Below are 25999 nucleotides of genomic sequence, written 5' to 3'. Positions count from 1 at the left end.
TAAATTAGCCTCCTTATTTACTCCCTATAAGGTCAATGAAATATCCTGATTGCTAATAATAGGTGTTTCAACAACATGTCCCCACAGTAATTTGACCAGTTTTACAAAGTTTTCACTGCAAATGTGAATTTTTTTCAAGGAAGCAATGACACTGCTTAACCAAACAATTTTTTTCAAGCTAAATCATCTCTTAAGAGTAGTTCTGCCATATAACAACCAAAATGTAACATCAGAATTTAAAATCAGTTTACATAGAAATCAAACAAAAGTTGTATGAAACAATGATAAAAAATACAACAGTGTTAAGTGTGTAAATTATTGCTTAATGTTTCTTCTAGAGGTTATAACAAGCCAACTTAATCTGATATGTGTTCTCTCACAAAACTAACATTCACAGAGTTAACAGTTTTTCAATTGATTCTGATTTTTGCAATATAAATGACCAATTTCTGCACCATTGATTCAACTAGCCATGCAGTCAATAGCATAACTGAAGACGACATGAAGAACAGACTATTTTTGAATGTTTTATTGTAAAAGCTTGGCAATAATGTTTAAGAATATAAAGTATATTGATGTTTAGCCTTTGTAAAAACTCATCCAAAGCTTTGAGAACAACTAAGAACAACTTTAATATCCCAACAGAGAAATTACTTTAATTCTTTATACTTTTTACTTTTTTTTAAACTTATTTCTACAGTAAAGTTACTTGATAAACTGTAAAAAAGTGTTAATACAAAGCAATATATTATAAAGTCATAAGAACACAGAGGAAACAAACTTAACTGAAATATGAACAAACTGTTATCCCTATATGACATATATTTACAGAGTTGGAAGGATGATAGCAAAACATTTGAGTCATTCTGTTTAATATTATGTTGTAATTTATCTCAATAATAATAAGAAAGATAATAAATTTGTTGATATTCTGCAAGTTCCAATCACAAAACATAGAAATCAAACTTTTCTCTTGTCTCTAAGTCTAAAAATTTTTACCTTTGTAGATTTACACCTTCAATATATTAAAATTCATTTTCCATAGAATTTTCAGGGAATCCAGATTGAATGTTTTTGTGTCTTCCAGTTTAATCTCTAATTCATGTTAATCACTTTTATAACACCCCTGGGAAGAGGCGGTGCAGATGACACTTAAAAAAACAACTTCCTAAATCCTGGGACAGCTCTTTTTGTTTTTGGACAACTCTGAATGTTAAAACGTTCTTTATTATTTTGAGCAAAAGTGAAATTATTTATTTATTTATTTGTTCATATTTTCAACCCTTGGAAATATATAGAGTATTTTATCCATATCTTTATTTGACCAATTCTATCATATTCTTTGCATTAGATTATTTTTTGAATAAAGCTAATAATGTGCTTCAAACTTTCTTTACATGACATAAGACACTTCACCATGTTGATATGGCTATTCTGAATATGATTTTCTTGAAACATAGAGCTCAGAATTAAGAATAATATATGAATTCTGACCTAAATAGCATATGGTAGAACAGAACTATACCATCTTATTTTAGTACTCTACTTTAATTACCTAATTCATACAATAAACATTTTTTGAGCAGTGATTCTTACCTAATGGTATCTTGAGACTGGGAATGTAGCAGTTTAAATAAAAGAGAAGATATCAGAAGTTCTGCTTTGATGAAACATACATTTAGTATGCATCTGTGTATGTAAGGAAAGTATTGTGGAGAAAATACAATAACATTAAAACTGAATGAACCACGTACTGTGTTAGAGAATGAAAAGTGCTGCAGAAAAAGAAATGAGAAATGTGAGTAGAGAATGATAGAGGTGGTAAATGCAAAGCTATTATAAAACAGTCATCATAAAAGTCCTCTCATGATAAGAAGTTATTTAAGCAATGACCTCAAAAGAATGACAGAATCCTGTAGAAATTCAGAGTACAGTAGTCCAGGCAAGGAAACAAGTACAAAGACAGTGAAGAGGAATCAAGTGTGGTATGTGGGAAAAATAACAGGATGTCTGGTAAGTGCAATAAGGCTGGAGAGGGAGATTCTACTGTGTAGTTTTTCATACACTCTCTCCTTATTCTTCACTTTCTTTTACCTTACTAGATTTGGACTAGCACAGCAAATACTGTCCAATACATTTAATATTTCTCTCAGAATTTTATCATTTGTAAATATGCTTTCTATGATGTGATTCACATAATTGATTATATTATTAAACATAGCACAACCCAGGTCAGACTTCTGAATTATGGCACTAGAAAATCCTTTCCACTTATTAAAGAGTTATAATTATCACATGAAGATCATGGAAACAATTGTATTTCAAAAGCTTTAAAATTTTTTAATTAAATAGATTAGAAAAAAATATTTTATATTTATATATAATCAAACCTGTCTAAAATTGAATATTAAAGCAATCAGTAAAATCTTTGTATAAAATTATATATATAATATTCATACTATTTATAATTTCATATATGTAATAGATATATATTTCAGAGCTAGGTGAAATCACTTCTAGTTCAGATACTTAAGTAGAAACTTCATGAGGATTATGGACTCCATCGATTATGAACAATAACTGAAATATGAAGAGGATGACAATGACTATAAATGGAGTGCAGAACAAGGATCAAAGACTCAAAATGGGAAAAAAGAATGTATATTCAGTTGTTGGAAAGGAGAGACGTTTGAAGCAAAAATGTTACATAGGCAGCTCTGAGGCTGGATGGAAGATATTTCAAGGACACACTGTCCTTAAAAACAACTCTAAGGCATTACAACCTGAATAAGCAACTAGGAGGTTTTGAGTTGGATCCCGACACTAACCATCACTTAATTTTTCTAGAATTAAGAATATGCACTAACAAACGTAAGGTAGATAGCTAGTGGGAAGCTGCTGCATGGCACAGGGATATCAGCTCCGTGCTTTGTGACTGCCTGGAGGGGTGGGATAGGGAGGGTGGGAGGGAGGGAGACACAAGAGGGAAGAAATATGGGAACATATGTATATGTATAACTGATTCACTTTGTTATAAAGCAGAAACTAACACACCATTGTAAAGTAATTATACCCCAATAAAGATGTTAAAAAAAAAAGAATATGCAGAAGAGTTTAGAAAGTGTAGATTATAATGATAAGAAATGTCTACAGCCAATCTCAAAGGAAGAGACAAATGTCACAAATTGGTAGAGTGAAAAGTTATAATCTCAGAAGACCAGTGCCTATGACTGTCCCTCAGTGTTAGTAGATGTCTATGAAAAATATTGAATAAATTAATTAACCTGACTTAATTCATCTTGGTTAAAGTGAAAAGCAAAAGATGAAATATAATGAGGATAAATTAAATTTCTATGTAAATAAATCAAAACTATACAAGTACATAGTGATAAAAATGATAAGATTTTAAAATAAGAAAAACCCAGGAAACTTATTTCCCGTGTGTTCTGTGTCAGCCAAGTATAGGACATGCCAGCCTGGACAGCTAATACTATTTTAGACTTCATTATTATAAATATAGTACACAGATCAAGAAAGTTACAATCTCTCTGGTTATTGGTCAGAGAGCATCTGGCAAACCAGGTATAGTGTTTCCTCCCAAAAGACACACCTCTACTTCCTCTAAGATAAAGTTTAAAGGCATGCTTAAGGCTTTGTCCAATTTAACTCCAACAGTTATTTGGAGCCTTACCTTTAGCTGCCAATGTCTTCCACTTCGTCATCTGCAAACATCCTCAACACTTTCTTACTTAAGCCCACAGGGGTGGATAAGAAAGTGAAAAAAGGAGAGGGTTCTGAATGACAAAAGAATGAACACTCCATTTAAAGACAATTATGTTTACTGTATGAACCAGAGTCTGCCTGCCCATTTACTTTACCAAGTTCATACTTAGCAGCATTCAGGATTCCAAAAAATTTCCTCTCTTTCTCTGATTTTATTTATAGTTTTCTCTTATACAGATTTTAATTATCTTCTCAACATTCAAATTCTGGTGAAAAATGCAAGAGAAGATTTCCCCCAGTGTGGCATCCTTCCTGATATTATGTTACCACAGCAGTTCATAGATACATTTTCTTAAAGGATCACAATATTGTATTATAGTAGTTTTATTTTTTAAATCTGTTAATGTTTTCACACTACAGTTGCACAAACACACACACAAATACATGCATACAGACACACACATCCCAAATCAAATCTTAAATTCAATTTAAAAAATTAAGATTAAAACATCCAATTGTGAACAACCATTACAAAGGTTTATGTTCTTTATGATTTTTTGGTTAGGAATAAAGAAGAATAAAATAAGTTATTTCAATTTTGGAAATAAAATTTACTTTCTTTAATAACAAATCATCTAATATAGTCCAGGTTTTATATGAGTATTATAAATAACTCTGGGGCCTAACACTTTATTAGCACTTTTATAAAAATAACTCAGAAGAACACATGTAGAATTGGTTTCACAGGGAGGAGAACAGACCCACCACAAGATCCCTCCTGAGTTAAAAAAAAAAAGTTATATGGGGCTTATGGGCTTTGAATAAATGGAAGGACTTTAGTAACATGACTATCAGATGGATGTAGTGGAAGTGAGGTAAAGATCAGCTGAAAAAATAGGGTTTATAATTAGGAAGAGAAATGTTAGAGGTAAATCAAATTTTGATTAGCACAGAGTAGTTGCAGATAGTGACAAAATCTAAGATGGTGACTTGGTTATAGAAAGCTACCAATAAGTACAGAGAAAGACATATGAGGTTGAAGATAATTATAAATTCTGAGATTTTGGTGTTGTATGGTCAATCACATAACCAACGACATCAACAGAGAGAACGGCATAACTTTAAGCAAAACAGAAATAATGAGCTTATTTCAGTTAATTCTGGGGAGTGCTGATGAGAATCAGTAGATTTAGCAATGATAAAAGGCAGTGGGACTGGGACAAAGTGAGAGAGTGCTAGTGTATATATTGACATATATACACTACCAAAGGTAAAATAGATAGCTATTGGGAAGCAGTCTCATAGCACAGGGAGATCAGCTCCATGCTTTATGACCAGCTAGAAAGGTGGGATAGGGAGGGTGGGAAGGAGGAAGATGCAAGAGGGAAGAGATATGGGGATATATGTATATGAATAAATGATTCACTTCATTATAAAGCAGAAACTAACACACCATTGTAAAGCAATTATACTCCAATAAAAAGGTTATAAAAACAAACAAACAAACAAACAAAAATGTATTGAATGAAAAAAGAAAAAAGACAGTGGGTACTTGAGCCAGTTATCGTGAACCTCAAATGAGGGTGTTATTTACACAGGTGTGGAGGATAATGAGTTTAAACCTTTTAATCTTGAGTCAAGTAAATGCTGAACCACATATACATGAGACTTGGGAAAATAAGCAAACTTATTTGAGTGGAAGCAGAACTGAATAAGACTTGTTTCAGTGGAGGCAAGGATCAGAAGAGTCAGGATTTTAATATTTTTAAATTGTAAGTATAATCATTTAGTATAAAATGGATAGTCTACAATGTACCATGTTATCATTTAGCATAAAATGAAGAGGTACAATTATAATTTTGGTAATGAAAATCACAGAACATTTTACAGACAAAACTCATAAAATGAGACAGGACTAGGACCCTCCATTTTTAATAGCAGTACGAATGGAATGGATACTTGTATGTTGGCATTAAGCAGGCCTTAAATTCCAAATGAAGCATGGTCAAATTATGACGAAATTTGGAACAGATTTCCTTACATTTAGGTAGGAAGGTTAGAATGCTGTGATTTTTAACAGTCTCTTTATAGAAATAGTTTATTAAATATTCTTCACACTAGTTGAGTCAGTTTCAGTAAATGAGTTCACACTTGCAATATTCTAATACTTTTTCTTATGCATAGATATAGCAAAATATTTTCTTGAAACTTTTATCTTCTCTAAAAGTCCTTTTTGAGAAAATTTTCCTATTTATTGAGATATGTTTATGACCTTAATATAAAATAGGTTCCTTATAATAGGAATGGATAAAAAAAAGAAATAATGTTCAGCTTTGTACCTCCAAATTAGGCACTTGAAGTTCATGTCAAATCCAACAAAGATATCTCACAGCATCTTTAATTTGCCAGTATAAACACATGGAATGAAAGCAAAGATACACAAGCCATCTGTGGTCATACTTAACCTATGATGAGGACCCATATTAGCTGTTTCTCTGGATTCCCCTGTCCCCTTCTATTTCTATATAATTCACATGAAATATATAGTAACATTGAACCATGGTCCAAGATCACCTGAGCCCAAACTATACTGACTTATAGGGAAATCTTCCTTTTCAATGTTGTGGGATGCTCATAATTTGGATACTTATTCATTATACTCACAGTTTCTGCCTGTTTTTTTGGTTTTCTTGCATTCTCAAGTGGGACTCAATTTGAACAATAAATTATATATTCATCCTACTCATAAAAAACCCCACCCCAAATCCCTCTGCCTTCAAGTGAGAATCAAGTTCTTGGTGCCCAGAGGGGTAATGATGAGCAAAGAACTATACTTGGTGGGACTAGATGGTGATAAGGCTTACCTTACATCCAAGGGCATGGCCTAATAAAAAGTTTTTTTATTTGTTAGAAACCTAGGAGATTATATTTCTTCCTGGCTGTTCTTCTTATTTCTTCCTCCCCTCCTTTATCTTCTTCTTCTTCTCCTTCTTGTCATTCTCCTAAAAACTGATACATATTTTATTGTGCAGGAGTATTATAATTTATATAAGTAAACACATGCTGATGGACATTTTATTTAGTTATTGCAAACAATGCCACAATGAACTGTATCAACCATATGCTATTTCACAAAACTGAGTATATCTGTGATAAAATTACCAAAATTAAATTTTCAAAGGAAATATGCATTTATATTTGTATAGATATTTTCTATATAGAATGCAGTTTGTGCTAATTCACACTCCCACTAATTTCTCCAAGTCTTTGTCAATGTAATATTTAATGAAACATTTTGCTTTTCCAATTTGGTAGAGAAAAAACTGTTTTGATTTTTATTTTTCAGTTTAATTTACATTACCATGAATGAAATTGACTATATCTGAATACATTTAAGATTCATTCTTATTACTTTTCCTGGATATTCCTAGTCATGACTTCTGCCCAATTTTCTAATGGCTTTTAGAGTATTTCTTACTCATTTTTACAAACTCTTTATATAGTAAAGTCAGTTGGTAATTCTTTATTTTGTAAGCATTTTTAAACATTTTTGTTTATCAGTTTTATAAGGATTCAGAGTTTTCAGTCATCTAAGGAAGCCATTATTTGATAAATTATAAAGATTATTTTATAAATATATTGACATTTTTGTAATACTATTACTATGTCACATATTTTATTTTTAATTAGATTCTTGACCCATCTAGAATCTGTTTTCATGTAAAGTGTGAATTTGAAATTAAACTTTTTTTTCCCCTCCACAGGGTTACCCAGATGTCTGAAAAACATTTCTTCAGTGATCCATCTTTTCCTTAATGGCTCTTCTTAATTAAATGGTTCTTCCTAATCATCAGTGGCTTTTCAGTTATTTTTAGTGAAAAGTATAGAAAGTTGGGGAAAAAAAGGACAAACAAAACAAAAACAAGTATTCAAATAATCGCAGCCTCTTATAATCTGATTAGCCATGAGCAAATTAATTAAGCTCTTCCAACATCAGTTTTTCCTCCTAAAAATGTGCATAGTTACTTTTTAAAATTGTAAGGACTAAGTTAGATACCATTTTTATGAGCTTCTTTATACTTTGCATGTTATAAGCCTTTTATGAACACTAAACCCTCTTGTTTCACTAATTATATGCCAATATACTCACCAATGGGCTCCCAGACCAGCAGCCTCATCATCATCTGAGAATTTGTTAGCAATGTAAAAAAGACAGTGGTGAGACAGTGGTCTAGTTTCATATTTTTGCATGTGACTGTCAAGTTTTTCCAGCATCATTTGTCAAAGAGACAGCCTATCCTTTCTCCACTGTGTGCTCTTTTCTCTTTGTCATAAATTAATTGTCCATATTATGTGGGTTTATTTCTGGACTCTCAGTTCTGTTTCATGATCTATTTATCTGTTTTTCTACAAATACCATGATGTTTTGATTACTTTAGCTTTGCAATATAGTTTGAAATCAGGGAATGTGACACCTCCAGCTTTGCTCTTTTTTCTCAGGATTGTTTGCCTGTTCATGGTCTTTTGTGGTTCCATATAAATTTTAGGATTATTTTTTTCTACGAAAAATACCATTGGAATTTTAATAAGAATTGCATTGAATCTGTAGATTGCTTTAAGTAGTATGAACATTTTGACAATATTAATTCTTCCAATTCATAAGCATGAAATATCTTTCTATTATTTGTGTTTTCTTCAATTTCTTTCATTAATTTCTTATAGTTCTCAGAATACAGGTTTTTCCTTCCTTGATTAAATTTATTCCTACATATTTTATTTTTTGTTACAATTATCCCACATCATACACAAAAATCAACTCAAAATGGATTAAAGAATGTAAAACATGAAATCATGAAACTCCTAGAATTCCTAGAAGAAAATATAAGCAGTATTCTCTTTGACATTGGTGTTAGTAATATCTTTCTAGATATGTCTCCTTAGGCAAGGAAGAGAAATGCAAAAATAAACAGACTACATCAAACTAAATGCTGTACATCAAAGAAAACAATCAATAAAATGAAAAGACAACCTACTGAATGGGAGAATATATTTGCAAATCATATGTCCAAAAAGTAGTTAATATCTCAAATATGTAAAGAACTCATACAACTCAACAACAACAACAAAACAACCCAGTTACAAAGTGGGAAGAGAACTTGAATAGAACTTTTCTTTTTTCAAAGAAGACATAGAAATGGCCAACAGGCACATGAAAAGATGTTCAACATCACTAATTATTTATTAGGGAAATGCAAATCAAAACCACAATTAGATATCACCTCATTCCTGTTAAAGTGGCTATTATAAAAAAGCAAGAATAACAAGTGTTGGTGAAGTTGTGGAGAAAAGCGGAAACTCCATACATTGTTGGTGGGAATGTAAACATACCATACCATATGTTCCATATAGTATCCCATATGGTATGTTCCAAACATACCATATGTTCCAGGTATCCCACTTCTGGGTATTTATCCAAAGAATATGAAAACACTAATTTTAAAATTTATACACTCCCTATGTTCCTTTAAGCATTATTTAGATATGGAAACAATCTAGTACCCATCATTGGATAAATGGAGAAAAAAGATGTGATATATATATATATATATCACATTTTAGCCATTAAAAAAAAGATGAAATATTGCCAATTTTGCAACAACATGGAAGGACCTTGAGTGTCCCATACAGGAAGGGGTGAGGGGAAGTGTGAAATAGGTAAAGGAGATCAACTGTATGATGACAGATGGAAACTAAATTTTTGGTGATGAGCATGCTGTGGAGTATACAGAAATATAAATATAATGTTGTATACATGAAACATAATGTTATAAACAAATGTTACCTTAGTAAAAAGTAAAATAAGTAAATACAGTGGCCCTAATCCAAATTAATACAAGTAAAGTTTGAGAACTACTGTTCTATACCATTAAACTGAATTAATTGATAGCTACCTTAAGAAAGGAGCCTCTTTAGAGAAGAAAGATACAGGTGGTTCAAGGACAAAGACTATTCCATGTTGTAACTACGTACCTAAAACCTTCTACCTGCTTCATAAGTTTGCTTAGGGCTTACTGTGTTTATATCAATGTTTCAACAAGGAGGAATTTTTCAATATGATGGAAAATGATCACACAGATTGTATAGGAGTTCCAAAAGGTGAACTAGGTCTAACTATCTTCCTAGCAGTGTTGATAGCCAAACACAAATGAGCCTTTGCATTAGCTATTAATCTTAGCTAACTTAATGGGACTATGTATTATTAGTCTCTTAATTTACATGTCTAAATTTGTTCTTGGAGTATATCTCTCTCTCTTTGCTTAATTCCAACTGTCTTAACCTTTTAGGGTTTTATATTTTAATTGCTTAATCTCAAATATTTATGTAATTTAAAATACATTCATTGTAGAATGAATGTAAAAACTTATATTAAATAAATTGTAAAAATTATTTAATTGTAAAAACTTATATTAAATAAACAACAAAGCAATATTAAATAAACAACTTAATTTATATTAAATAAACAACAAAGCAATTTTCAAAAATATAAACTGATATCCTCTCCACTTGATTACTGTGATACAATGATTTTTAAATTGTAGATTTGGAGTTATGATAATGTAGATTGTAACGTCAGTGATATAATTCTTAAAATGTTTAATGTCAAGTTTCCCCCTCAATGAGTAAAGTCTGTATTGGGAAATGAGTATAAAGTTAGGGAGGTCAAAGCATAAGTACAGCAGCTCAGTCATACCTACTAACTTATACCCTCAGTTGGCTGATAGGTAATAGGTAGGAATATTTAAAACTGGGAAAACTTAGATCTTCAATTTTGAGGCTGAGGTACCCCCACAGATTCCTAGTCTGACTGCTTCTTAAAAATCTGCATTTGTACTGACTAAAAATAATATATATATTATATATATATAATATATATGGAAAAATACATTTAAAAATTCACATATTTAGATAATGCTGTATCTAGCACTTAGAATATTGTGTAGGATATAGAACACAAAATAAATAATATGTAATTCATCAATAATTTTTTGTGATTTTTATTTATCTATAAAATTTTAATTGATACTAGAAGTAAAAGATAGAAAGAGGATAATGGTTAAGGCTTGTATCCACCTGAATAAATAACCATGGCAGCAGTAGCAATAAGAAGTGATGGTACAGAAAAAGAAAGAGAAATAGAAAGAGAGGAAAGATTTATTTTTCTGAAAAGTTCCACAATATCCTGCAAATTAAAAACTGTTTGACTTGGAAATACTTATACTGAGGCAAAACTAACTTGAAATGGATACAGCAGACAACAACAAATTAAAGTGGAAATTGATCAAAGGAGCAGATATTATCAAGTTAAATGAGACAATCTGAACTAGGCCAACAAGTGTTGCATTTAATTTTGAGGATACAAGACTAGGAATTTTGAGTCCAAAATAAATGTAATGACTGCTTTTGAAACATAGAAGAAAAAGTCTGGAAAATCTCACTAGAAGATAGGTTTAGCTGCTAAAAGATAGAGAAAAAGAAAGTAGATTTTTTTTACAAAATGAAATTATAACATGAGAACACATTGATTAGTCAATTTCAAGTTAAAATTTTTTTCAAAAATATTGGATTTATCAATAATGCTTAGACTTTTCAGATGGGTAGAATACATTATCTGGAGCCTAGCTAAAAGTAATTGATATATCATGTTCTATTCATCAGAGGACTATAAAGTAGAAATGTCTTATGAAATCAAAGAAGACATTTCAATGATTTTTAACAACCTCTTGCATCAAGCTCAACATAAGATGTAGAAGGTTTTTATTCTTAAATAGCATATTGCCCCTCAAATAAGGAGTTTTATATAAATAATTTAATGTGTCTGAGTGCTAGACTCTTGGAAACATAGTGTCAATAAAATTCATTACTTAAATTTTCATTAGTCTTTGACCATAGAACTGAAATTAATTTGCTCCAACAGTACAAGATATCATCTTTACATATTACTCCATGTAATTTTGTCTTATTATTTAATTAATCTTTTCAAACACATAGCAGCAAGATGATAAAAATGTCTTGCTGATTCTCTTTAACTGTAAAATTCAAAGAAGTTTGTGCTTGATGTGTAATTGAATCATATTAAACTAAACATAGATAATAAGATTTTCATTTGATTTTAAAGTCAAGAAAATGCAGTTAAAAATACTCGAACAAAACAAAATGGAAAGATATCAGAGTCTTTTGGTTTTCTTTGGTTCTTTTCATCATATTTTGGTTTCATAAGAATATAAGTAGCTGACTTAGGGTCATCTCCTCTTGAGATAAACCTTTCCATATTGCAAAAAAATAAAACAAAACAAAACAACAACCAAAAAAACCCAAAATTCTGCAACATTTATGTGATTTAAAACTTTTAAATTCAGATTTTAGATCTTAAAAGAAAAAGAACATTAGTTTATGACATATGATGATGTATGATAACTTAATCACTAAACTTATTCCTGTGATATACTTTCTAATGGAAATTAGCAGAGTATTCCATTTCTGTAATGTTGTCATCCACTTGTTACTCATATATTTTACATAAAAACTACAAAACAACCTCCTGTAGGATACACAGTCCGGTTTCACATTGGTCATAGCATTTCTATTAAAGTTAAATAAATTAAGAAAAATAACAGTTTGATCTGATGGCACTTTATTACAGTAGACTTCCTAGCACCTCAATTAAAAATAGCATTTTTTACTCAAGATGTTTAAAACTGTCCCTTTTGTCTCAAATATTTTGCATAGAAAGATCTCCTAGTTTATGTCTGTCATAGAAATCAATTCTGTTTGTTGCAGTGAGGCATTGAAAATTTCCTTAGAAACAGTCTCAGCACCTGCAGTAGATACTATGTAATAGTAGTAAACTGTGAGCATGTTTATTCACTGTGAGATCTTTTATTTTATTTTTTGTTTGTTTGTTTAGTTTGGGTAGAGTTAGCCCAAACTAATACTTGACAGTGATATCAAAAAGCAGAAGCAAGGAAGCTCATCTGGACTGAAGACCAGGTGACACAGAAGTCATCTCCACTGACACTGGCTTGACCACATAGTAACATCACTGCAGTTTTTAAGACTACAGGGAATGTGTCTGCAGCAACAGATACTCTCTGCACACAGGGTTCAGACAACTTCCACTCTCCATAAAAACCCAGAGATATGCCAAAAGTACATTCATAATGTAATAATGAACTATCACACAGAGATTAGTGTGAAAAAGTCCAGAAAGACTTTTGAGGGAATATGATTTTTGAGTCATTAATGGAGAACAGGTGTTAGTCACATTAAGTTAGGAGGTATTGGGTGAGAAAATTACCTTAACAAAGACTCATAAATTAAAAAATAATAATATAAGGATTGTCATGAGAGTTGATGAGACTGACAATGTGCCTAGGTGTTGGAATGCAAAACTTGAAGGAAAGTATCAGTCTTAAGGAATTGAGATTTTACAGATAAGATAAGGAATAATATCAGAATTTTGTCTAGAATGTGAAAGAATCAGATTTTTTTAAGGTGGTTAACTCAGCAGTTATGAAGAAAATCTGTGTGATAAAACAATAATGCAGAAAATAAAGAAAATTGAGACCTTGTAGTCATCCAATTAAGATAAGTGAATATCCTGGTCTATGGCATTGACAGAGGTATAAAGTTGCTGTGAATTTGGAAGATTTTTCATATTGATTGAATGTTGTGAATATAAAAGTGGGAATAGTCTAAGATGAGTGTCAGTTTTCTCACTTGCATAACTAGATTGATGAAGATGTCTCCTATAAAGATGCAGAGTAAGAATAAATTAAGAAAAGAAGATGAAAATAAAGTTTATAAATGTTGATTGTAAGATATCCATGGAATATCCACACATAGGTATAGAAGCCAATCATATAAATGTGTCTCTGGTTCAAGAAATGATTATGAGTTGAAGTACTGAATTGAGATATTGGTAGCGTATACGTGGTGGTTGAAAGAAATGAGAATGCATGAAATCATCTCGTAAAAATATATGGCAAAGAAGAATAGGGGGTAAAATAAAATGTGGTGTGATAACATTATTGAATGGGTCAAGAAGGAAAACAATCTCATCAAGATAAAATGATGGATAAATCAAAGAAGTCCAAGGAGAGTGAGGATAATGTGGCAACATAATAGTTATGAGAGTAGAGATTTGAAGTAAGTATTCACTAAGGCAGAAGAAGGCAAGAAAAAAAACCTGACAAATCGCATATGATTTATAATTTTAGGGTGTTATTGGCAAAATTTAAATGGATAAAAACCCAGTTTAGGTGGTAGATGAGTAAAGCAGGGAGAGAGCAAGAACATACCACTCTTTTAAAAACTTTGGATATGCATTTCTCTAATAATTAGTGATGTTGAGCATCTATTAATGTGCCTCTTTTTCATCTGTATGTCTTCTTTGGTGAAATGTCTATTTATGTCTTCCACCCATTTTTTGATTGGGTTGTTTTTTTGATATTGAGTTACATGAGCTGTTTGTATAGTTTGGAGATTAATCCTTTGCCTGTTGTTTCATTTGCAAATATTTTCTCCCATTCTGAGGGCTGTCTTTTCTTCTTGTTTATGGTTTCATTTGCTGTGCAAAAGCTTTTAAGTTTAATTAGGTCCTATTTGTTTATTTTTATTTTCATTACTCTAGGAGGTGGGTCATAAAAGATCTTGCTGTGATTTATGTCAAAGAGTATTTTTTCTATGTTTTCCTCTAAGAGTTTTATAGTGTCTAGTCTTACATTTAGGTCTTTAATCCATTTTGAGTTTATATTTGTGTATGGTGTTAGGTAGTGTTCTAATTTCATTCTTTAACACATATCTGTCCAATTTTCCCAGCACCATTTATTGAAAAGGCTGTCTTTTCTCCATTGTATGTTCTTGCTTCCTTTGTCATAAATTAGGTGACCATATGTGCATGGGTTTATCTCTGGGCTTTCTATCTTGTATCTTGAATGGCCATCATCAAAAAATCTACTAACAATAAATGCTGGAGAGGGTGTGGAACCCTCTTGCACTGTTGGTGGGAATGTAAATTGATACAGAAACTGTGGAGAACAGTATAGAGGTTCCTTAAAAAACTAAAAACAGAACTACCATTTGACCCAGAAATCCCACTACTGGGCATACACCCTGAGAAAACCATAATTCAAAAGGACACATGTACCCCAATATTCGTTGCAACACTATTTACAATAGTCAGGACATGAAAACAACCTAAATGTCCAACAATAGATAAATGGATAAAGAAGATGTTGTGCATATATAAATGAAATATTTCTCAGCCATAAAAAGGAACAAAATTTGATCATTTGTAGAGATGTGGATGGACCTAGAATCTGTCATACAGAGTGAAGTAAGTCAGAAAGAGAAAAACAAATATCTTATATTAATGCATATATGTGGAATATAGAAAATCGGTACAGATGAACCTATTTGCTGGGCAGAAATAGAGACTTAGACATAGAGAATGGACATGTGGACGTGGGGGGGAAGGGGAGGGTGGGATGAATTGGGATATCAGGATTGACATATATACACTACCATGTATAAATAGATAACTAGTGGAAACATGGTATAAAGCACAGGAAACTCAGTTTGGTGCTCTGTGATGACCTAGATGGGTGGGATGGGGGCAGTGGGAGGGAGGTCCAAGAGGGAGGGGATATATGTATACATATAGCTGATTCAGTTCAATGTATAACAGGAACTAAAACAACATTGTAAAGCAATTATACTGTAATAAAAAAATAATAAAAAATAAAAACTTTGGATAAAAAAAGACAGAGGTAGATTGGACCTACAGATTAATACAAGGTCAAAGCAAAAACATGAATCAGTAATGGATGAGCCAAGGGTTGGTAAGCACAGAAGAGGAAAGAGAATGGGCATATCAGAAAGACCAACAGGGAGATACAATTATTGAATCACTTAATGGGATTTCTGAGAATAAAACCAAAGACATACACTCCATTTACATTTAAGCTTTTATATTTTATTTGTTTATGATGTCATATATCCATATATCAGTTTTTATAGTCAACCTCATCTATCATATTCATTCAAAGTTATAATTTTGGTCAATAATTCTAATCTTAGAAATATAATGAACAAAAATTATATTCTAATTATTTCTAAGCAGTTCTTTAAAATGTGGAAAGAAAAGAGAAGAGGCTTAAACCATGCTCAGAGAAAAACAAACTTTTTTTTTGTAATTCCAAAGTTGGTGAGATATTATGTTCAAAAAACTAGTAAAATATTACAAGTTCACATAAATATTTAACAAACCAGCTGATATATTCTGTTCAAGTTTAACCAGCAGCTTCACATCCCTCCAGTCTTTCTGCTCCTGACTGAACTAACACCTGGGCTAGTAAATTACGAAATTAAACGTGCATCAGATTTTCTTAGTGGATTACAAACATGCTTAAAGGCAGTCAGGGACGAGGATGTGTGCATGGTGAAAATTGTTTTTTAATATTTCTAGACATATAAACTGCCCCTTTAACCATACTTCTCACACAACTTCATATTAACCTAATGATCTGACTACAACAAATTTTAGAATGGCATTTTCCTGCCAAACTGTTTTACAGTTAAGCTGTTGCTTTGTACATGCCCCTTTTTGTTCAGCCAAATAATTTGCTACTCATTTTCATGACAAAGAGTGATGCACAGGGATTTGGAATAGATGTAATCATGTATGCAGCAAGATAAATACCATCAATTTGTTTCCAATGTATTGGAAATCTGAATATTTTGTATTAAGCAGTAGAATTGGAGCTTTATTGAGAAAACATAATATAATAAAGCATAATATAGGGAGATTTATTTTATTGTCACTTACCATTCAAAAATATTTGTAAGTATATCATTATAATTCATAATAATAAATATTGAATAGCATTTCCCTGTTCAAGAAATGTGTGAAAACTCTCAATTCCACTGTTAGATGAACAGCTTATAATTTTATAGTAATAAAGTTTGTCATCTATGTATCTCAGGCTTAACTTTTAACTTTGATTTAAGTGTCTTTTGATCACCAAAATAATTTAGTATTCCTCCTCTGAGAAGGAACTCTGTAAGCCACAGGTGCAATGTTACAGTTGCAGAATAAAACATAAGTAATGGCAATTAGTTGATTTTTTTCAGCATTTGTTTTATGAGTTTCTTATTCTTTTTGTTTGTTTGTTTGTTTTACGGTATGCGGGCCTCCCACCCCCGTGGTCTGTCCCGCTGCAGAGCACAGGCTCTGGATACACAGGCTCAGCGGCCATGGCTCAGGGGCCCAGCCACCCTGTGGCATGCAGGATCCTCCTGGATCGGGGCACGAACCCGCATTCCCCGCATTGGCAAGTGGACTCCCAACCACTGCGCCACCAGGGAAGCCCCATGAGTTTCTTATTCTTAAGATCACTATAGCCATTCAATTGTTTTGTATTTCATTCAATATTATGTAAACTTCCTCTACGTTTTAACCACTTAGGATATCACATTTGCTAAATTATGTTTAGGTTAACTTTTCTTACCCTTGTAATTCTTATAACTCAAATTTGAATGCAGAGACAGTTTTCAATTTATTGACTTTAAAAAATATATTGTCTGTGATTTTTCCCAATAATTTTGATATCGAATTGGATGGTTATAACTCTATGATTTGGGTGATTTCTGAAAAATGTGGTGCCTAAAAATACACTAGCAGTTTTCAGGAGGGTTTGTTTTATGTTGTGTATTCCTTTGGTCAGTAAGTGTTTACTGAAGTGTTAATTTGTTCTTGGCATTATTTTAGAACACATTCACTGTTCTCAAGGAGCTAATCCTTTAAAAGATTCTCACCAGGTGATGAAACTCAATACAATTGCTTTTAAATTAGACAGGCTGCCTTCAAAATACATATTATAATAATATAAATATAATACATGAATAAAAATATTTAATGAGAAATATGAAATAATCTTAATGAGAATAAAAATTTAGTCACGAGAGATTCCCCACTTCCTGATTAATTACCTTATCAGTTGAATTTTCTTAATCTGATAAGCTAAAATTCTGTCACTGTCTTCAGTCAAAAGGTATTTTTAAGAGTAATTTGTTTGACATGACCACACTAATATTGTAACTAGTTTTCTCTCTCATCAGTAGATTTTTTTCTGATTAGCAAGTTCATGATTAATTTGCTAATCAGAAATTCCCACAGCATTTCTTCATTTCTTTCCACTTCATTATTTGCAACACTGACACTTGACCAACCTCCACTCATTAAACTCTCTTCTCTTCACAGCTGTAGCCCTGAACTAGCTTTTATTTGATTTGTTCCCTTTGTTCTTATTCTCTCCCTCAGTCAGTTGGTCACTCAGTATGACCATAACAAGGTATAATCAGAAATAAACTTTGGCTTCAAGGAATTCAAAGAAACATAATGCAATTTTCCAAACCCTCTCTCTTTCTATTTATTTAAGGAGGACTCCCATCCATTTTCAAAACACCTCAAATTCTTAGAAGACTTGAAAATATTTCTTTGTAGTTTCAACCTCAACCTGAAATTCCTAAATGTCCCCAAGACTTGACTTTTACCAAAATCATTGAGAATTTAAGACATGAGTCAGATGTTAAGAACTTGTTGAAGCTTTAGTCAAATCCTGTAACACTTTAGTCCTGTTTTCTTCAGTCTTCTAAAAATGAAATTAGACTTAGATTACCATTGAGGTCTTTTATAATTCCAGTATTTTATAATGCTACAAATTACTTGTACTTGGATGTCCTAGATGTTCCATGTCCCTTTCACCATAAATCAGTTTCTCCGATTGTCTGCCAACTAAGTTTACCATGATTTCCATTATAAATATATATATGTATACACACACACACACACACACACACATATATATATAATCTCTTTCTTGTCCTTTCCTAATCTTGAAAATTAATTAGTTTTCTGAATAAAAGAATAAGGGGTTCTATTTCCTTTAGCATTTGGAGCATAATTCAAGATTTTATTCAAGATATAAAACAAAAATATATTTATGTGAGTCATATTTATGTGACATTTCAGATTAGAGTTGTATTTAATATATTATAGTATTCAAGAATGCAAGATTCAGTTATCTCTGAAAGAAAATGAGATTTTTGGTGTTTAAGTTTTCAAGAGTTTTTCAACCATATGATTCTATATAGAATGAGTCTAAGTCTGGAAAGAAAGGTGCAACAAGAAATGAGAATGGAGAACAACATAGAAGTAAGATACTGAAGGACTTTATGTATCAAACTAAGGGGGTTGAATTTTATTTCAATGGTAAGGGTAACTCACTGAACTAGTTTACATAGAATTGTGGTAGGATTATTTTTATTTTAAAAGATCAACTTTTACATCAGTTAAAAATTGAATTGAAGAAATGAAACTAGAAGCAGGAGGACCATTTATGAAGCTTTTGCTAAAACTCAGATATGAAATGACAAAGGCCTATCCAGGGCCATGTCAGGAGAAATAGACAAAATGACAATATTGGAGAAATTTTATGGATCTGAAATTGACAGGGCATTTTATATGAGTATAAAGGCAGACAGGAGTCACCGTTGACAGCCAATATTATGGCTTAAGCAGCATTATGATAGATAATGCTACTACTCACAGAACTAGGGTGTGGATGAAGAGGAGATGTCATTGGAGAAATAAGCAGCTTGTAGATTCTGAGATGACTATGGAACATGTAAATGGAGAACTAGAATAGGTAGTTAATGGCATGGTTGTTGAATTGAGACTCCCACCTCCACTTCAATAAGAACAGCTCCATTTTTATAGCTTATATTTCCATGTAGCATTTCATATGTACAGATGTTTGCAATGCTTTAATAAAAAACAATGAGATAAATTAACAAGTTTTGACTTTCCTCTGTAGACACATTTTTTTTATTAATAGAAGAAAGAATAAAAGCAAAGTAAGTTGTTCTGACTTCTGGTCAAATTATCTCAAATTTTTCTACATATATTTATATGTTTTAGAGAACTATACCTAACCACTATGATATGACTTTCAGAAATATGTCCCTGGAAGAAAATATTCTATGGCAGAGATTGAGAAACATTTTCTATAAAGAATCAGATAGTAGATATTTTAGATGTTTTTCAGGGCAGGTGATCTCTTCACAGCTACTCAAATCTGCTGATTTAGATAGTACACAAGTAAATGGTTGTTCCAATAAAACTTTATTTTGAATAAAAGGCACCATCAAGTTAAGGCCCATAGACTATAGTCTGCTGACCTCTGTACTATATGTTTCGTTCATGGACTCATAGAGACTGTCGGACTCACTTGAGAGTATTTGGGAGTGATAAGAAGTATTAGGAAGTAAAGTAATCTCTATTTTAATCTATAGATTACCAGAATGTAAAATCATTATAATAGCACAAAAAGAGATCTGCTTTTTCAAAGCAGAAAGCACAAGTGGTTATGGAAAAAATAGGATAATATTCTATTTGTCACCAAAACAATGTGACCATTACACTTCTTAATCCTAGAAAATACTCTAACAGATTCAATGAGAGGTATTAAAACCTTGGTTCACAACTTCTTGGAAGGGTAAAGAGAGAATAATTGTCTATAAGTGACTAGCATGGGGAAAAGAGCAGTGTACTCTTAATAGATAATTCAAAGTCATGTTTGATTCATACAAATGAGTTAGATGATGGAAATCATCTGTAATTGTACATTTCAGAAGAAATTTGTCTTGAATTCATGAAAATTAAAATTATTTTTTGACACTACAATGAGAGCACTTGGTGCTTTTTGTCATTGTGTTGAGAGATTTAAATATATTTGAACACATAATTCTTATTAAAATTCAGAACTAGGTACTTAGCATTCTCTTCTACTACAATGGATTCATTATACAATGAAAAGAAATATGAGGATGCTGAAGTATCTTTTCTATGCACTTTTAAGCCCTTTTTCATGTTTTTTCTAACCAGGGAAGTGATTCCTTGGCCCTCTCTCTTTGGTTTGTTGGCTCTTTTCTGATGCTTTTCAGGGCAATGAATAATGTGTCAAAATGTGAGGTGCATATGGATTGCACCCAAAAAAGGAGACTTATTATTAATATTCAATTGTTAAGTTTTGCATTGTATTTATTGGATTGGAAGGGGGAAGGAGATATTTAAAATTTGGCTCATACCCAAGTCATTGAATACGCTTTTCTTTTTACTTAATGCTCTAACATTTTACACACTGTCTCAAATATAAAAATGTGCATTTAAAAAAATAATAAAAAAATTCTTCTAAATTTCCCCATTAAATATAATTATGATGAGTTTCTTTTAGGCATTATATAAACTTAAAATGAAATTTGCATATATGTAATCTCTTATAGTGTTTTAATTTAAGGAAAGATATACCTTTGAAAAGATGGTAAAATTGTTTTCTAACTTCACTAATAATACTGTTTTGAAGATTTAAAAAGTAGAAACTTTAGATTTTTTCTTCATTTTTATGACATAGCAAGTAACACAAAATTCACCACAGAAAAGGTAAAATGCTAAAAAGTCCTAATGTATCACTTGTGAGGGTAAGGTGTATCCTATTGTTATTAAGTATTTAATATAGCCTTGGGCAGGTATATATAATGAGTTATATTTCAAGTGTGGGGTATTGCTAATATAACTATTTCTCATTCACCTGTTATAAAGTGTGGAAATCATTCTTACTGTTGAAAATCCATCACAACATCATTTTCTTATAGTTAAGATCATTTGTGTCATACAGTGGCTTCTTTAAGATTTTTTTCAATTTTATTTGCTTTGAATAAAATAATGGATATTTTCCTTTGTTAAGGAAAATAACACAGCCTCTAGGATATTTTACTGAATATAAGAGGAGTTTGGCTGTTAAAGTTCAAATGCATTAGAGGGTACTTCTTATTTCATCAAACTTTATAGGGCCTATTTATGTCTAAGAAGTCTCTCTAATGAAGTTATATGTTGAGTATACCTTATTAAATTGTTTCATTTTATTTTGACCATCTTTAGATCTACTTGATTTAATTCCCTCAAATAAATGATGTTTGACCAATTCAAATTATACTCAGATAAAATTAATAAAATAAATATTAGGAATTGAGTCTTTGTTGGGGCTAATGGCAGACTCTGGGTGGGCTCACTCCAAGGAGTAATTCCAGAACTTCTGCTGCCAGTGTTCTTGTCCCCATAGTGAGTTACAGCCACCCCCTGCCTCTACAGGAGACCCTCCAACACTAGCAGGAAATTCCAAGAGGCTGTGGAAACACCTCCTATTTAGCTACTGCTGATTGGAAATCTGGAACCCTCACAAAGTGCTCTGAGGTCCTTGGCAGGAAAAAAAAAACGTTTAAAATCAAGATACATCAGAAATACATCTACACGTGAAACAACTCCTACAGAACACCTACTGAACACTGGCAGAAGACCTCAGACCTCCCAAAAGGCAAGAAAGTCCCCATGTACCTGGGTAGGGAAAAAGAAAAAAGAATAAACAGAGACAAAAAATAGGGATGGGACCTGCACCAGTGGGAGGGAGCCATGAAGGAAGAAAGGTTTCCACACACTAGAAGACCCTTCATGGGCTGAGACTGCAGGTGGCGGAGGAGGGGAGCTTCAGAGCCGCAGAGGAGAGCACAGCAACAGGGCTGCAGAGGGCAAAGCGGAGAGATTTCCGCAGGGAGGATCAGTGCTGACCAGCACTCACCAGCCCGAGAGGCTTGTCTGCTCACCTGCTGGGGTGGGCGGGGCTGCGAGCTGAGGCTAGGGCTTCGGTTGGAGCACAGGGAGAGGACTGGCAGCGTGAACACAGCCTGAAGGGGTTAGTGCAACATGACTAGCCGGGAGAGAGTCCGGAAAAAAGTCTGGAGCTGCCAAAGAGACAAGAGACTTTTTCTTCCCTATTTGTTTCCTGGTGCACGAGGAGAGGGGATTAAGAGTGCTGCTTAAAGGAGCTCCAGAGATGGGCACGAGCCACGGCTAACAGCGTGGACCACAGAGACGGGCATGAGATCCTAAGCCTGCTGCTGCTGCCACCAAGAAGCCTGTGTGTGAGCACAGGTCACTCTCCACACATTCCTTCCGGGGAGGCTGTGCAGCCCGCCACTGCCAAGGTCCCTAGATCCAGGGACAACTTCCCCAGGAGAACGCACAACGTGCCTCAGGCTGGTACAACGTCAGGCTGGCCTCTGCCACCGCAGGCTCACCCTGCAAACCATAACCATACCTCCCCACGGCCTGAGTGAGCCAGAGCCTCCGAATCAGCTACTCCTTTAACCCTGCCCGTCTGAAAGAAGAGACACCCTCCAGCGAACTACACGCAGAGGCGGGGGCAAGTCCAAAGCTGAACACCAGGAGCTGTGCGAACAAAGAAGAGAAAGGGAAATCTCTCCCAGCAGCCTCAGGAGCAGTAGATTAAATCTCCACAATCAACTTGATGTACCCTGCATCTGTGGAATACCTGAATAGACAATGAATCATCCCAAATTGAGGAGGTGGACTTTGAGAGCAAGATTTATTATTTTTCCTGCTTTTCCTCTTTTTGTGAGTGTGTATGTGTATTTTTCTATGTGAGATTTTGTCTGTATAGCTTTGCTTTCACCATTTGTCCTAGGGTTCTATCTGTCTATATTTTTGATTTGTTTTTTAACTTTATAAAAATTATTTTTCTTAATGAATATTTTCTTGATTTTAATAACTTTATTTTCTTTTACCTTACTTAACTTTATTTGCTTTTATCCTCTTTCTTTATTTCTACTATTTCTTCCTTTTATTCTGAGCTGTGTGGATGAAAGGCTCTTCGTGCTGCAGCCAGGAGTCAGTGCTGTGCCTCTGAGGTGGGAGAGCCAACTTCAGGACACTGGTCCATAAGAGACCTCCCAGCGACACATAATATCAAATGACGAAAATCTCTCAGAGATCTCCATCTCAACACGAACACCCAGCTTCACTCAATGACCAGCAAGCTACAGTGCTGGACACGTTATGCCAAACAACTAGCAAGACAGGAACACATCACCACCCATTAGCAGAGAGGCTGCCTAAAATCATAAAAAGTCCACAGACACCCCAAAACACACCACCAGACATGGACCTGCCCACCAGAAAGACAAGATGCAGCCGCAACCACCAGAACACAGGCATTAGTCCCCTCCACCAGGAAGCCTACACAACCCACTGATCCAGCTTTACTCACTGGGGACAGACACCAAAAACAATGGGAACTACAAACATGCAACCTGCAAAAAGGAGACCCCAAACACAGTAAGATAAGCAAAATAAGAAGACAGAGAAACACACGGCAGATGAAGGAGCAAAATAAAAACCCACCAGACCTAATAAATGAAGAGGAAATAGGCAGTCTACCTGAAAAAGGATTCAGAATAATAAGAGTAAAGATGATCCAAAATCTTGGAAATAAAATAGAGAAAAAGCAAGAAACATTTAACAAGGACATAGAAGAACTAAAGAGGAAACAAGCAATGATGAACAACACAATACATGAAATTAAAAATACTCTACAAGGGATCAATGGCAGAATAACTGAGGCAGAGGAACCTGGAGGATAAAATAATGGAAATAACTACTGCAGAGCAGAATAAAGAAATAAGAATAAAAAGAAGTGACGACACTCTAAGAGACCTCTGGGACAACAATAAATGTACCAACATTCGAATTATAGGGGTTCCAGAAGAAGAAGAGAAAAAGAAAGGGACTGAGAAAATATTTGAAGAGATTATAGTTGAAAACTTCCCGAATATGGGAAAGGAAATAGTTAATCAAGTCCAGGAATCACAGAGAGTCCCAAACAAGATAAACCCAAGGAGAAACATGCCAAGACACATATTAATCAAACTGTCAAAAATTAAATACAAAGAAAGCATATTAAAAGCAGCAAGGGAAAAACAACAAATAACACACAAGGGAATCCACTTAAGGTTAAGAGCTGAGCTTTCAGCAGAAACTCTGAAAGCCAGAATGGACTGGCAGGACATATTTAAAGTGATGAAGGAGTAAATCCCAGAAACAAGATCACTCTACACAGAAAGGATCTCATTCAGATTTGCTGGAGAAATTAAAACCTTTACAGAAAAGCAAAAGTTGAGAGAGTTCAGCACCACCAAAGAAGCTTTACAACAAATGCTAAAGGATCTTCTCTAGGCAAGAAACACAAGAGAAGGAAAAGACCTATAATAATAATCTCAAAACAGTTAAGAAAATGAGAATAGGAACATACATATAAATAATTACCTTAAATATAAATAGATGAAATACTCCCACCAGAAGACACAGACTGGCTGAATGGATACAAAAACACGATCCATATATATGCTGTCAACAAGACACCCACTTCAGACCTAGAGACACATATAGACTGAAAGTGAGGGGTTGGAAAAACATATTCCATAAAAATGGAAACCAAAATAAAGCTGGATTAGCAATTCTCATATAAGACAAAAGAGACATTAAAATAAATACTATTAGAAGAGAAAAAGAAGGACACTACATAATGGTCAAGGGATCAATCCAAGAAGATATAACAATTGTAAATATTTATGCACCCAACAAAGGAGCACCTCAATACATAAAGCAAATACTAGCAGCCATAAAAGGGGAAATCGACAGTAACACATTCATAGTAGGGGACTTTAACACCCCATTTCCACCAATGGACAGATCATCCAAAATGAAAATAAATAAGGAAACACAAGCTTTAAATGATATATTAAACAAGATGGATTTAATTGATACTTACAGGACATTCCACCCAGAAACAACAGAATGCACATTTTTCTCAAGTGCTTGTAGAACATTCTCCAGGATAGATCATATCTTGGGTCACAAATCAAGTCTTGGTAAATTTAAGAAAATTGAAACTGTATCAAGTATCTTTTCCGACCACAATGCTATGAGACTAGATATCAATTACAGGAAAAGATCTGTAAAAACTACAAACACAGGGAGGCTAAACAGTATACTACTTAATAATGAAGTGATCACTGAAGAAATCAAAGAGGAATAAAAAAAATACCTGGAAACAAATGACAATGGAGATATGATGACACAAAACCGATGGGATGCAGCAAAAGCAGTTCTAAGAGCAAGACAATCCTACCTTAAGAAACAGTAAACATCTCGAATAAACAACCTAAACTTGCACCTAAAACAATCAGAGAAAGAAGAACAAAAAAACCCAAAGTTAGCAGAAGGAAAGAAATCATAAAGATCAAA

This window comes from Lagenorhynchus albirostris, chromosome 18 (genome assembly GCF_949774975.1).
Source record: "Lagenorhynchus albirostris chromosome 18, mLagAlb1.1, whole genome shotgun sequence".
NCBI lineage: Eukaryota > Metazoa > Chordata > Mammalia > Artiodactyla > Delphinidae > Lagenorhynchus > Lagenorhynchus albirostris.
This window is presented reverse-complemented; position numbering follows the sequence as displayed.